This window comes from Lepisosteus platostomus, chromosome 13, assembly GCF_059453375.1.
Source record: "Lepisosteus platostomus isolate fLepPlt1 chromosome 13, fLepPlt1.hap1, whole genome shotgun sequence".
NCBI classification, from domain to species: Eukaryota; Metazoa; Chordata; class Actinopteri; order Semionotiformes; family Lepisosteidae; genus Lepisosteus; species Lepisosteus platostomus.
Window position 1 is genome coordinate 3,342,904 of NC_142623.1, and position 13,344 is coordinate 3,356,247.

Sequence of the window (13,344 nt, forward strand, 5' to 3'; positions counted from 1 at the left end):
GCTGAAGGCTTGTTCGGCGCTAACTCGCCCGTCTGAAGGAGCAGATGCCTGCCGGCGAGGGCAGGGCAGGGGTGACCCCGCCAGCTCAAGCGCGCCGGGGTGCTCGGCGGCGACATCTTGCCGCGTGGGAGAGCGGACGGAGGCGATGGGGGGGATCTGACCTCCTCCTGAACTTGAGCTAAAACACCATTTCGGTGGGGGGGAGTGCACAAGCGAACAGAACAGATAAATTCACTGATGTTACAATTCTACAACGCAGACTACTTTAGACACATGCTGTGTTCAACATTTTTTTTCATATTGCATTTCTCTGCTCCAGAGCGATAAAACCGAAGGGTTACATACAGTGCCAAATTAATTTGGAAGAGTGGATCGCACTGTTTATAGTACCACAGTACTGCTCCAGAAAGGGGATAACCATTTTCACCGCGTTGCGGGAGATGAACAGGTTCGATCCCTGGCATTCGCCCGCCCTTGAGTGTTTTAAGAGTGTGCTTGTTATCATAAATATTCTAAAATCTATTATCGTTAAACTTGCTTTGATATCGCTAACAATGGCATTTCATAGCCCGCGTCCCCGACATTCGGTGTCCCGTCGAAAATCTCGAGAGCGGAACCCAATAGGGTTTTGAAAAGAAAATAGAGGATGATTTAGATGGGCATCTCGGCCGCTTGCCGTGAACATGAACGCACGCATTTTTCTGTAGGGCTGGTGCACGCCCGGCGCGCCGGAGTCAGGATAAGATCACATCTCCCCAGATTGCATATAATTTTGCTGCGCCACCTGCTTCGGCCGCGTCCCTCTCTCGCTATCTCGCTGAGCATATTGCCACTGTGTGGCAGGGCCAGCGAGATAACAGCGCATAATGTGAAGGGTCAATTTTCCGTAGCGGGTTTTAATAATAAAGACGTTTTGCTCCCCTCTATCAAAATGCTTTCCCTCAAGGCGCTAACAGAGCAGTCAGGGAGGATAGTGGCAGGCTGGTAGTTATAAGGCTATAAGGGTGCTTTTCTCTCCTCAGTCCTACCTTACCTCCCCTTTATTGAAAAGGGAAAACCGTTTCAAAGCTGATATTTCCGATTTTCCATAATCCCCATTCGAAACGTAATGGGAATTCATTGCCAATGAGGAGTATAATATTGTTGGGAATGGCCAGAGGGCAGGATAGGAATTGGCTTTTGTTATCAGTTACAATCCCCGCCTCTGAGTGGTCTAGCGGGGTTTTTTTTTAATTCAAAATCGCAGACATCAAGCCAAGGATGGGACTTCATGTCAAAGTCGGAAGGGTCCTTTTTTTTAAAAAAAGTTCAAAATAATTTGGGTTTTTTTTTTCAAGCTGCGCGAAGTCGAGTTGCTGATCAGGGTTTTAGGACAAGCAAGCTGGGTTTTAATCAAACCCTGATTAAGGGCTGTGACCGGTAAATTGCTCCAGATTTAAATCTCTAAAATAGATCGCTGAATCACTACGGCTTTCGCTTCTGAGTCACAGATGCTGGAGCTGAACACAAAATATCAATACCGTGTCATTTTGTATCTTTGAAACGTATCTAGCCGTACAGTCATGTGGAATGTAATCGTAGTGTAATACCTTTTCCCTAATTCAACAAACAAATCTTGTTCACTGGTCTTTAGTCGATGAATCATTTGAAGTTTAAATGTCAAGAAAAATATGTTGGCAAATCATTCGTATTTTGAGTAAACATACCCCTGGGCAGTATTGGATCTGTCTTAGGAATCCTTAATTTTAAGTCTTAAGCTGTTTTTTTTTTCAAATGCTGTACAGCATCTCGCCAGATCAAGAGCCGATGCTTGTATCAGGAATTGTTGAACATTAATCACCGACCGTCAGCACGGTCCGCTGCACTGGCGTCTAAATGCTGGAAGTATCCTCGGCGTTTTTAGCGATCGAAACCAAACAAAGAGAAGTGCCGAGCACGCACTGAGGTTCATCACAAGACAGCACGCTCAGCCGAGGGGATCAGCAGGGTGCAGTGGCGCCAGATACAAATATCAATTAATACCTTTGGGGAAGCCATGAAAAATCTGAAAGTATAGCCGTATGTCCGTCTTAGTTTGGTGACACTTAATTTTGTTTCGCATGCTTAGCGCTATGAACATAAGTGAACATAGGCAGGTCGTGTAGATGGTACTGTAGTTAGGAGACCCAAGGACCTCAGCCAGCTGTTTCTTGAAAGAGAGCAGGATGTCGTCTCCAACAACATGGCCGGGTAGCTCGTTCCACACTCCCACATCCTGGATGCCTCCTGTTCTCAGATTTAGATGCTCTTCCACCAGCATCCTGTACAATCTGAGGTCTTGTGTTACTTCCTCTTTCGGCAGAGAGGAGAGGGCTGGGGAGAAGACAGCCAGCCTTCCTGTTGCCCGTACTGTATGTTCTTGGTTGTATGAATATGTGCCCAGTTCCTGGCAGAAAAGAATCTCATGCGCTGTTCTATGTGAAGCGTGTCGCCTTCATTATCTCCCATGCTTTACGAAAGTGTCAGGCACATTCTTAGTTAAACTCTCTGGACAGGAGGTGTGCATGGACATGGTTCTGTCTCCGGAGCCGAATCCCACTCCCGTAAAGACCCTATAATCTGGAAGAGACTGGAGGAGGACATCAGGGAAGACACGGCGAGGAGTGGCTGGGATGACGGACAGGGGATCCGGATCCGGTGTGTGGGGGGAGCGCAGGCGAACAAGTCCGAACAAGGGAATTCCAATAAGGGCAAACAGGGCGCAGTCCAGGGTCCAGGTACCGGAAGATCCATCCAAGACAAAAACCGTTTAAAACAGGAACCAGGGAAGAGGGACGTGGAACCAGGAACAGGAACATGACGAGGCCAGGCGCTCCGAGCCCCGGACTCAGACGGTCAGGACTCCGTGATGAAGCCTGTGTCGTCGGGTCTCTCCTGGACCTGCTGGGAGGCGTCCGTCTCCCAGTGCTGAGCCCTGAACACCGGAGACGCCGGGCTGAAATAAGAAGAGGGGGGACAGGGGACAGGGGACAGGGGACAGGGGACAGGTGCGCGTAATGACAAATGATACAAGGTGGGAGTGCCCTGTAAAGGAGGGATGGCGATCTTGACAGGTTCCTTGTGCCAGATTGAAGCTGCTGTGTGCCTCTCCGAGCACAGCTGAACCCCTGAGGAACAGTATAAAGATCTGTCACCTCATAGATAAATGTTTTGCTCTTTTTAGAATTCTAATCAATTAATATTTGGGGCACCACGTTTTCTCACTGCAAACGGAACTCTTCAAAATAATACCCCACCTCAGAGATATTCTGACAATTAGAATGTAGATTCAGGCAAGCAAGCAATGTGGTATGACACAGGTGGTTAGGCAGGGAACGTGTCTCATACAGGCATGTAGGCAGGCGATATGCTGCCTGCACAGACTGTCTCTACCTTCCCTGGCTAGAGCAGACAGTCCCTACATCTTAGTCGGGTCAATACCTGTAAAAAAATTCATTTGATAAGGGCATCCGTAATACCCCATTCCTATTAATCTTTATTTAGGAACTCAGAAGAGGCAGATATGGTCTTCAGTGTGGTTATTCATAACCATCATCATAAGGGCCAGACTGTAACGACAGTCAAACTACTGTTTAAATACTGCAAGCCATGATTTATTAGCAAATTCTTTGGCATTTCACCTTATTGTCTTCTTCTTTCACAATAAACAAGACCTTCTTGCCCATCTTTCCCGGCACTGCAATATTGTCTTTGTGGAACCTGTGCAAATGGATGTGTTCGTGGCACCGGCTGTAATTGTCTGTGGTTTTTCTTTGTTGTTGTTCTGTGTGAAATCCTGTGCAATAATAAAGCAGAGTAAACAGAAGCCAGAGTGGGAGCTGTGGAGCTGCTGGAGCCGGCAGTTCTATCTCACACCCCATTAATCTCTCCACAGCCTCGGCTGCAGACGGGGCTCCTGGAGACGGTGGGGGGTCCTGGCCGCTGGCCTCTCGAAGCCCTGCAGAGAGCGCGTCTGGTCTGGGGGGGCTGGGGTCCTGCTGCCCCTCTAGGACTCAGCTGATCAAAGTGCTCCAGGAGCATCCCATAAAACACAAAGAGGGGGAAAAAAAAGAGATTCCCATTCACTCTTGTCTGTTTCCAGCAGCTTGTTTTATCTCGAAAGAGAATCCTGTCCAAACAGGCACTGTGCAATGTTGGCACATTATTCCTTGCATTTAATACAGCGCCATTCATCCCAAAGGATCACGATGTGCTTTTCATGCTGGGGAGGGCCCTCTTCATCCTGCACTGAAGTGCAGCCACCCCTTGGGTGTAGTTTGGCAGCCATTTCTGTACCAGCAGCCCCACTGCACAGGTGCGCAGGTCTCGGAGAGGTGTGGACTTGATGCACCAGCTGAACTGAAGTCATTTTACAAAGCAGAACCTCTGCAAAATACTTATTTTAGGACTCTTCCCTTATGTCAGTTTACTGCAGTGTATTTACAATAGGACTGTTATACTTTTCCAATTAGTTTGCTGTGGTGTGGCTCTGGATTTTCATTATTTTTCAGTGTCTTACTTGTACTTTACCACACTACACCATGGGTACACTAGGCTACCATGGCAATATGGGAAATATACTATAATAAGCTGTCAAAGGATACACTTGAACTGTACAAATAGACTTTCATTAGTCGTGGTTCTGATGGGTATCTAGGCATCAGATATACAGCTCGTTTTACAGCATCTGTTTGCACACTGAATGCACCTCAGATAAAACTCAAAGCAGAAGAATGGTAAGAAATAAGAGGGGCCATCCAGCCAGTCTGGCTCCGAAGATAAAGCACTTCTCTTTCTGCAGGCTGTGCTGGTGGTGGGCCGTGTGGAGCTCCGGGCTCTCCGAGATCTGCCCCTTGAAGCCAAGGGGTACACTCCACCGCACACACAGCGGCCTCGGGAACGTCAGGCGCGTCGGCGCGGGGAGCACCGCGGGGTGGGGGTCCTGGCATCCCGGGCTGAAGCGATGAAAAGAAACGGGTCTTGTGTGGACCTGGGTCCCAGAGCCGGAGAAACTGAGATGCGAACCGGCCGTGACTGGCTCCTCGGCCCGAGCTGGCGAAGTATGATCGGGGAATCGCAACTGGGGGTACACTAGAATAGACATCGTATGGGGGGGTTTAAAAGGCCAGAACTGTGCTTTTGAATCTGATTCACCGTTATATATCCATATAATAATAATAATAATAATAATAATAATAATTCCTTACACTTATATAGCGCTTTTCTGGACACTCCACTCAAAGCGCTTTACAGGTAATGGGGATCCCCTCCACCCCCACCAGTGTGCCGCCCCCACCTGGATGATGCGACGGCAGCATTAGAGGTTTCATATAGGTTTCTGTATTTGTCTTCATAATTCAGTCATCTCTCTGATTGTTGAAACGTTCTTTCTTGCACTTTGTATCGAGAAAACTGTACTTAGCGAAATGCGAGCTGGCTCACCCAGCGAGTTGTGGGTTTCTGTTTTGTCCGTGAAAGCGGTAAGAAGCCCTTTTTTTTTAAAGCAGCATGGTGAATAAATTGACATTCATGCAAGAGTCAGAGATGTGCGGAGAACAACGCTATACTTGAGTGCTGTCTCAGCTGTTGCAGTGGCTGTGTTTTCCACTGCAAAAGGCAGATGCTGCTGTTTTGTTCTTACAAGACATTCTTCTGACAACATGATGTACAAAAAGTCAAAACCAGTGGGCGATGATATCTCTTATTTAGTACGCATTCACATTACAGGGCAATTCTAATATATTGCAGCAACATACAGGTAGCAGCAAAGATCTCTCTTTTCTACAGAGGAACAGCCACAGGACTGTTTTCTGTACCCCAGCAGCCTGTACTGTCCCTGATCTGACGCTCCAACCTTCCTCCCACTCTCTCCAACATCTCCCACAGCTGTGCAGCGATTTTGTGACTTTTAAGAACTTTATTTTCTTTTCACAAATACAGAAAATCACAAAAGGGAAAACCTTACGGTATTATGTAGCTACAAAAGTATACATACGCAGGCGTGCTATCTCACAAGTCATTTCGAAACGCTTCCAAACGTGACAGACGCCGTTTTTTTCTTCACGTGATTATCAAGATCCCAGGGTTGTGAGACACAGTCCCATGGCCTCCATTTTCCACAGACTTTCTGCTTCCTCCTCCTCTTCTCTCCACAGGTCTCTGAGGCGATAATTGTCTCCAACAATGGACAGGGCCAGGCTACCTGCTCCCCTGACTGGAACCTCCATGCCTTTCAACACCCCTGTGTTTCTCGCCCACCAGGGGGCGTCCTTTCCGCCGTTCACTACGTCCCCAATCCTGTCGGACACGTCGGAGGGCAGCGTGACAGGAGAGATGCTGTATACACTGAAGGCAGCGGTCAGGGAAACGTGAGGTGAGAGGGCCTGTGACCAGTCCCGAAACTGGGCCCAGAAAGCCTCAGCAAACTGGCCGGGCCCCGGGAGATGGGTTACAGTCTCCTCCTGTGCCCACACAGCGAGGGCTGGGGGTGGGGCCCCGGCGAGGCCCCTGGCAGGAAGTGTAGCTCCAGCTGCACCTCGGTCTCTCATTACCGTCTGGTAGAGGAGGGCGGCGCGCCGGGGGAGAGACTGAGCCGCCCGGTCTCCCTCGGGAGCGCGCCGACGGCCGGAGGCGGGAGACAAAACAGCCGCGAGGCGTCTATGCATCTGAAACGGACCGCTTTGCAAGAGGGAGGCGTCGGGAAACTGGGCCCGTCTGGGACACGGGCTGCTTCCTGCCAGACGGGTAGCCTGGAGGATACATTCCAGAACGAGACCACGGCCTCGGTGCCTGTCACAGGAGCGAGAGCTGGCGCGTGCTGGGAGGAGTGGGGCGGGGGTGTTCAGAGGGATGATCAAGAGATAATTATCACAGACACCAGCGGTTCTGACATTATACCGCTAGCAGAGTTTGTTGTTTTGTTTTTTTTTTTCCTGCAGATTTTAGGTGATGAGAGACCTGAAACATAACATCCTTTCTGGAACCCAAGCTTGCTAAGGCACATACTCCCTGGGGAAATTACTGAAGTTTGTCTTTCATTATTCACACCGCAAGAGGCCATCGCTCTCCGAAAAGGCATGTTTGATTATTTTATCTAATTCTGTCTCAGTTGTTTGCTTTGTTTTTCTGATTATTGCACCTTCTCGGGATTTAATTATTTCCCTTTGTCCTGATTTAACTGGAATACTTTATTGGTTTTGCAATTGTGGTTCAAAGCATCCTCAGGCTAAGCTGGATGGGACAAGGCAGTGGGCCCCTGGGATTAGGAAAGATTACACGCACACGCAGGAAAAATTTTAATAATTATCACTCGCGCTGGAAAGGGGAAAGGAAGAATGCTTTCAGGGGACAGGAAAACAAGCAGCGCAGACAAAAAACAAACATGGTAAACCTAAAAGCCTGCAGCCATTTTCCCAGGAAGAACAACAAGGGCAATCAGACTGGAAGAATGGGCAATTATTAAGGCTTCCGAGTGTATTACATTTCTTTTATTTTCTGTTAAAAGAACAACACAAAGGAACTGTAACTCTGTCCTCCCCATCCTCTGTCCTGATGTACTTGTTTCCTGTGGTACAATTACTCACACCACCTGGTAAATAGGCCCTGTCTAACCCCACAACCCCAGCTGTGCCCTCGGAGGTTAACTTGGTGAAATGAATCGCTGCCTTCTCTTCCCTTGGAGCTTCTATGTCTGCCTTAGTTTCCTCCAGCTGTTTCTCTCCTGCACTTGCTAATGCTTTAACAAGGCCTGGGCGACGTACATTTATTTTTATTCGGTTACCCAGCGAAACGCTGCACAGACCGGCCCACGCTATAGGAGGAACCCGGGCTGCAGCCTGTTCTGCGGCCGAACGTGTACCATCTCTCCTCTCCTTCGGAAACAGGCGGCAGACAAATTACCCAGATCCCATCAAAGAACTTTTCAATTAGATTTTCAGAATACAGACCGGAGACGGCAAATTAGCACGACTTTAATAGAGGCATTAGCAGAATGGATTACTGGTGGCTTTTACAGATTAGGGAGCCGAAGGGAAAGGTGTGGGCGCAGTGCATGATGGGAGACAAAAAGACAAATGAGATGCCCCTGAATAACAAAGGAGGGGCACAGTGTGTTTCTATAGATCCAGCAGGCCCTTCATTTGTTATGTGCAGTTTACCTTACGCCATATCATGTCAGACAAACTAAATCAACTTTGAATAGAAATGGCTATTGATTTTCTCGGTCAAGTAGCTCGCACTCTGGGCCCCTTTGCAGCGGTATTGCCATTTTTATTCTCTCCATCTCCAATCTTCGTGCTGTTGATTGCCCGCTCTTCGAATCCAGGCTGTCCTCGGGCAGTGTTGACCTAACCTTGAATATTGCTGTGTGCTTGGATCTCTCCCTCCCTCACACAGTCAGCCTGCTCAGTTCGTCAGCCTGCGGAGCAGAGACCCGTCTTATTAACGCTGTCTGAGACGGGCTTCGAGCTCCACACAGTGACGCCACTCCAAGGGCCAGGACTGCTGCGGAGACTGATGGCCGCGCCGCCTCGCGGTGCTCTGAGAACCATCTAAGCTTGTTAAGAAATTACAGCTGGATACGGTGCCCATTGAGGCCCCCAGAAATATCCAAAAATCTCACAGCCAAGTTCAATCAGACTCCGCTGTCAGTAATCACTCCTGACGTTCATTTCCTCTCCTAAAACACTGCAACTAGCACACCTCCACCCCATCTCCCCCTCTCCCCCTGGGTCACCCCTCACTCTGCAGGGGGGTCCCAGCCTCCTCGTGCTCTGGCCAGGAAGTCAGCCATCAGCCAAGCAGGTTCAGTCACACTTTCGACTAAAAAACTCCATAATCCTTTCAGTACACCTAATTCCTATTAGCAGCAACAATAGGCCCCTGTTGGTCATATACATATAAGGGCGCAGACGACAGAAACGTCATTGCAGGTTTGTATCATGTCCATCTTCCATGCACAGAGTTCTGGTTTGAGTGTGTGATTTTGGAACAGGAGTGTGGATTCAATAGGTAGAACTTTAGAGCTCTTAGCCCTTCACCCTTCTGATTGAATATTTAGATTCAGATATTAAAAATATGCTGAAAAATTCAACACATTCTAAAAGCTCCCAGTTTGCAAAATGTGCTTCTGAATAGCTAATGTCTGAGTGCAGAATATATGCATTCCAGACCCTTTTGGTATGTTGCTTGGATCTCTTCCTGTTATTCCTCAAGGACTGGAAGGAATATTCTCTAGGAGGGTGTCTGGTCCCCCTTTTATTCAAGTCTGTAATTTTGGAGAAAGAAAAAAGAAAGCCAAGGGAAATCTGCACAGCTGCTGGATTTTTTTAACCTCTGCAAGTCGCAGTCAGTGTATATTTTACGCTGCTGGCGTACTCCTGTGTGCAAAAAGAAAATAGCAACCTGCAATCAGACCTTTCAAGTTCTTTTCACAAAGCTCTGTATTCAACACCCTGACAGCCGATGCAAGTCTCATGCGGAGATTGCATGGAAATGCCTCTTACCTTTATGATTTTTCAATACCCCTTTTGCCTCTGAAGTTCGCTCCTCGTGCTACAAGTAGGGTGATAGTTGGAGAAAAGCTTGCATTGTTTCCCAGATGTGACGGACATGTGCCCCCACCTGCATGTTCATACAGCTCTTGGAATGATTTTGACTGTTTACCGTCTTCTACCATCTTCCGATCAAATCAAATGGCAAAGAATCTGAACCGATGGTTCTTTGTTTCAAATAGAGTATTTTGAGTCTACGCGTCGCCTTATATGCGGCAAGGTTTTGAAAGACGAGCTGGGGGACGCAGATGGAAACCCCATGGAAGTGCATTTAAAAACTGAAAACAGGAGGCGCGTCTTTACGCGAAGGGTTGGGGGAGTCTGGAACGGCCTGCCCGGCCATGTCATTGACCCCAAGTCTTCCTTCGGGAAAGGCCCGGATGAGGTCCTTGGATTAATGGGACAGACTGGGTGTCAGTAGATTATTAGTAGCAGAACATGCCCAAACCCTGGTTATTGCGCACTGAAAATGTGACGCTTTCCAACCATTACTAAAACCAAGCCCGTGTGACGGTTCTTGGAGTTCCCGCCCTTTGCCACTCCTGCCCTGCCAGTTCATCCCTCACTGCCTGGGCGCGGACGCGGGTCTCTGGCGTCACGTGACAGCGAACTCACCGGCTGAGCTTAACGAGACCTCCCCTAGCCCGGCGGCTGAGATCCCTGTTATACGCACATATCACATAACATGATGGAAGGAGAACACTGTGTCTCAAATAGCAGACCGTATACCTGTTGTCCCCCCGGTCAGTGGTCCGCAGTGATGGGATCACTCCTGAATGCTCCGCTACTGCACCTCAGCTGCAGTCCTTTCCAATCATTTCTTACAGTGCTCTCGCCCTTTCCTCCCATCACTGCTGACCACTGACCGGGGAGAGTAACAGGTATAGGTCTGCTATTTGAGACACAGAGTTCTCCTTCCTCCGTGATGTGCATGGTTTTAGTTATGGTCGGCATAACCTCTGGGTATGTTCTCCTGAGGCCGTTAAAGAGCTCATGACCTCTGTCAAGTTCGAGTGGTTGGTGGAGCCCGTTCATCCCACCAGAGAAAGTGCTGTTTATTAAGGGGGGAAGCGTTCGACATCGCTCAGCACGCCTCGATTTTTTTTTAAACTTCCAGAAACGTCTAAAACTACCTGCCAGGATCTCTAACTTTATCATCCCGAAGGATACACGTAATGACCGCCGTGTTTAGCTCCTCACTTTCGCGTTAAGACGTTTAAAGAGGGAGGCCGTGGAGCGAAGGCCTGGGCTGAGAGCTGAGAGCGGCCGACACCTCCACACCCTGCTGCTCGCCCCTTTACTGTAAAACTGACCGTGCGCGCCGCTGAAGGGTTTGCATTGTTGATACCAACCAATTCACTACCGCTGGTATTGTTCGAGTCGTCTCATCTATCTCTGTTTTACTCCTGAGCGTACGGGCGTGCATGCACTATGATTCAGATAGTGGCCCCTTTGCGAGTTCTAAACAGCAGGCCCATATCAAGCAAGTCTCTCGTCCAATGACTCCTTATCCCACGATAAATAACTAATCCATCCTCTTTTCCTGTCGGCTCATAAGTCAGCGTTTAGTTTATGACAAGCCGTATATGTCATCATTACTTCTACAGCCTCTCCGCTCCTGCGCTCGCCGGCTCCGTGTCCACGCCGGGACGGCTGGTGCAATGCTGCCCTCTTGTGGTCGTTTTCCGTGTGACAGGCTGGTGAAAACCGGTCGCCCGAAGAGGGCTCTTGCGACCACGTTGCTGGGGGGTTTTTCACGTCGCAATTTCTCCAAATGCAGTGAGGAGTTCAACGGTAAAAAAAAAAAATATATATATATAGGATGTGAACATTGGTCATTAAATGGAGGTCCTGACTCTCTGTGGTCGTTTAAAATCCCAGGGCGTTTCTCGAAAAGAGTAGGGGTGTAACCCCTGCGTCCTGGCCAAATTTCCCATTGGATTTCATCAATCATGGCCTCCTAATAATCCACTTCTATGAATTGGCTTCACCAGCGTTCTGGCGCACTATGGCTGCTGTCGCATCATCCAGGTGGGGCTGCACACTGGTGGTGGTGGAGGGGATCCCCATTACCTGTAAAGCGCTTTGAGTGGAGTGTCCAGAAAAGCGCTATAGAAGTGTAAGCAATTATTATAATAATAATAATTATTATTAAAACTACCCGGGCAGGTGCTTTGAACATCTTAGACCAATTTAAATACATTAATTCTCTTTATAAGACCACAGGTGTGTTGCCTTGACCTGCTGCACAGCTTTGCTGACCATGAGCGACTCTGTTTGTGGGCACTCAGTCCATTCAGAGCAGGAACCCAAGATTCAGCCGTATGTACTGGAGATACAGCATCTTCATTCAATGACTAAACACTGGAACAGGATCGAGTTCCTCCTCTCCCGGGCGGGCCCTGTGGCCAGGCCTGGCTGCTGCTGTTTTCCAGACAGCTTCCGCTCAAGAAAGTCATAACAAGGAAACAAATGTCTCGACTGATGTGAGCTTGTTCCTGAGTGGGATGAAAGCTGCCCTTTGGAGCCCTGTAATTGACATTTCCTTGTTGAAGGTGGCATCAACATGCCCTCTACAGGCTCAGCAGAAATCGCGCCATCTATCAGTTAAAACAAAACGCCTGGTGTCCTCGGGGAGGCTGAGCCTGCTGGCAGCTCTTTAATCAGAGACTCGAGCGCAGGACTGTGTGTGAATGTGAGATTCTCCCAAGGCTACCACTGTACAGACGCCTTTCTCTACCACAAAATGCAAAGGCCTGTGCAGGAATCTCTGGAGTAAAGTAACCATTGTGTTGTCAAGGAGGCCCATTTTAGACAGCTTTATTTCTCCAGGTTTTATATGACGTACTGTATGCATTGCAACAGCACATGTTACATGCTTCTGCATTGGCAGGAGGTGTCTCCAGTCTGTTCGTCTAGGTAGAAAGACAGTACTTCTGAACCTTTGTGTCCCAACTCAGAATAAACAACCAGGTCAAAAAATGTTTTGGCAGCATAGGAAAACACAGAAAGTTTGCACAGTAATATTGTGGGACAGCAAACATGTGGAGTGCAGCGAATGATGTTAACGTTCATCAGCTAAGTGATATTGTGACAACGATTTTGCAATGTTGTCGCCACCAACCTACGACATTCATGCAAAATCTTAACTTGTCAGCTTGGAAGTTTGTACTAAGCTGACATTTTCATGATTTTTTGGCCATTTAACTTAAATTGCTCCCCTTGGGGATGAATAAGGTATTTTGAATTGAATTGAATTTCAGTGATGTGTATAAAAAAATTCCCCAAGAAATATCTCAAATCACACACGCACAACATCAATGCCTTACACTTCTGCAATGCAGTTACAATGTTAAGTCTGACATAAAAAACGAATCCTTGTAAAAAAGTTTGCTGTAAAGTTAACATTACTTATTTATAAAATTAGCACTGATCTCTTATCTCTACCTTATTATTATTATTATTATTATTAATTACAGTATGTGTCATAACTAAACCACAACATTCTAGGAATTTAGGCTTGTATCCTAAGGAGTGTATTCATTTAATTTATTACCAGATTACAGTTTAGTTTTAACACCTTACAATGCAGAGCACCTTTGACTGCAGAGTATTATTTTATTTTAAAAAGAAACGAAAAAGTACAGGTTTTCTAAATAAAATATTTCTGAATGAAAATAATTTTTTTCTGCCAGATCAGAGCCACTGAATCGCGCCCTGGTGATTTAGGAAGATAAGATAAAAAGAAGGGATGGCAGTATCCAGGCTCTGCTAA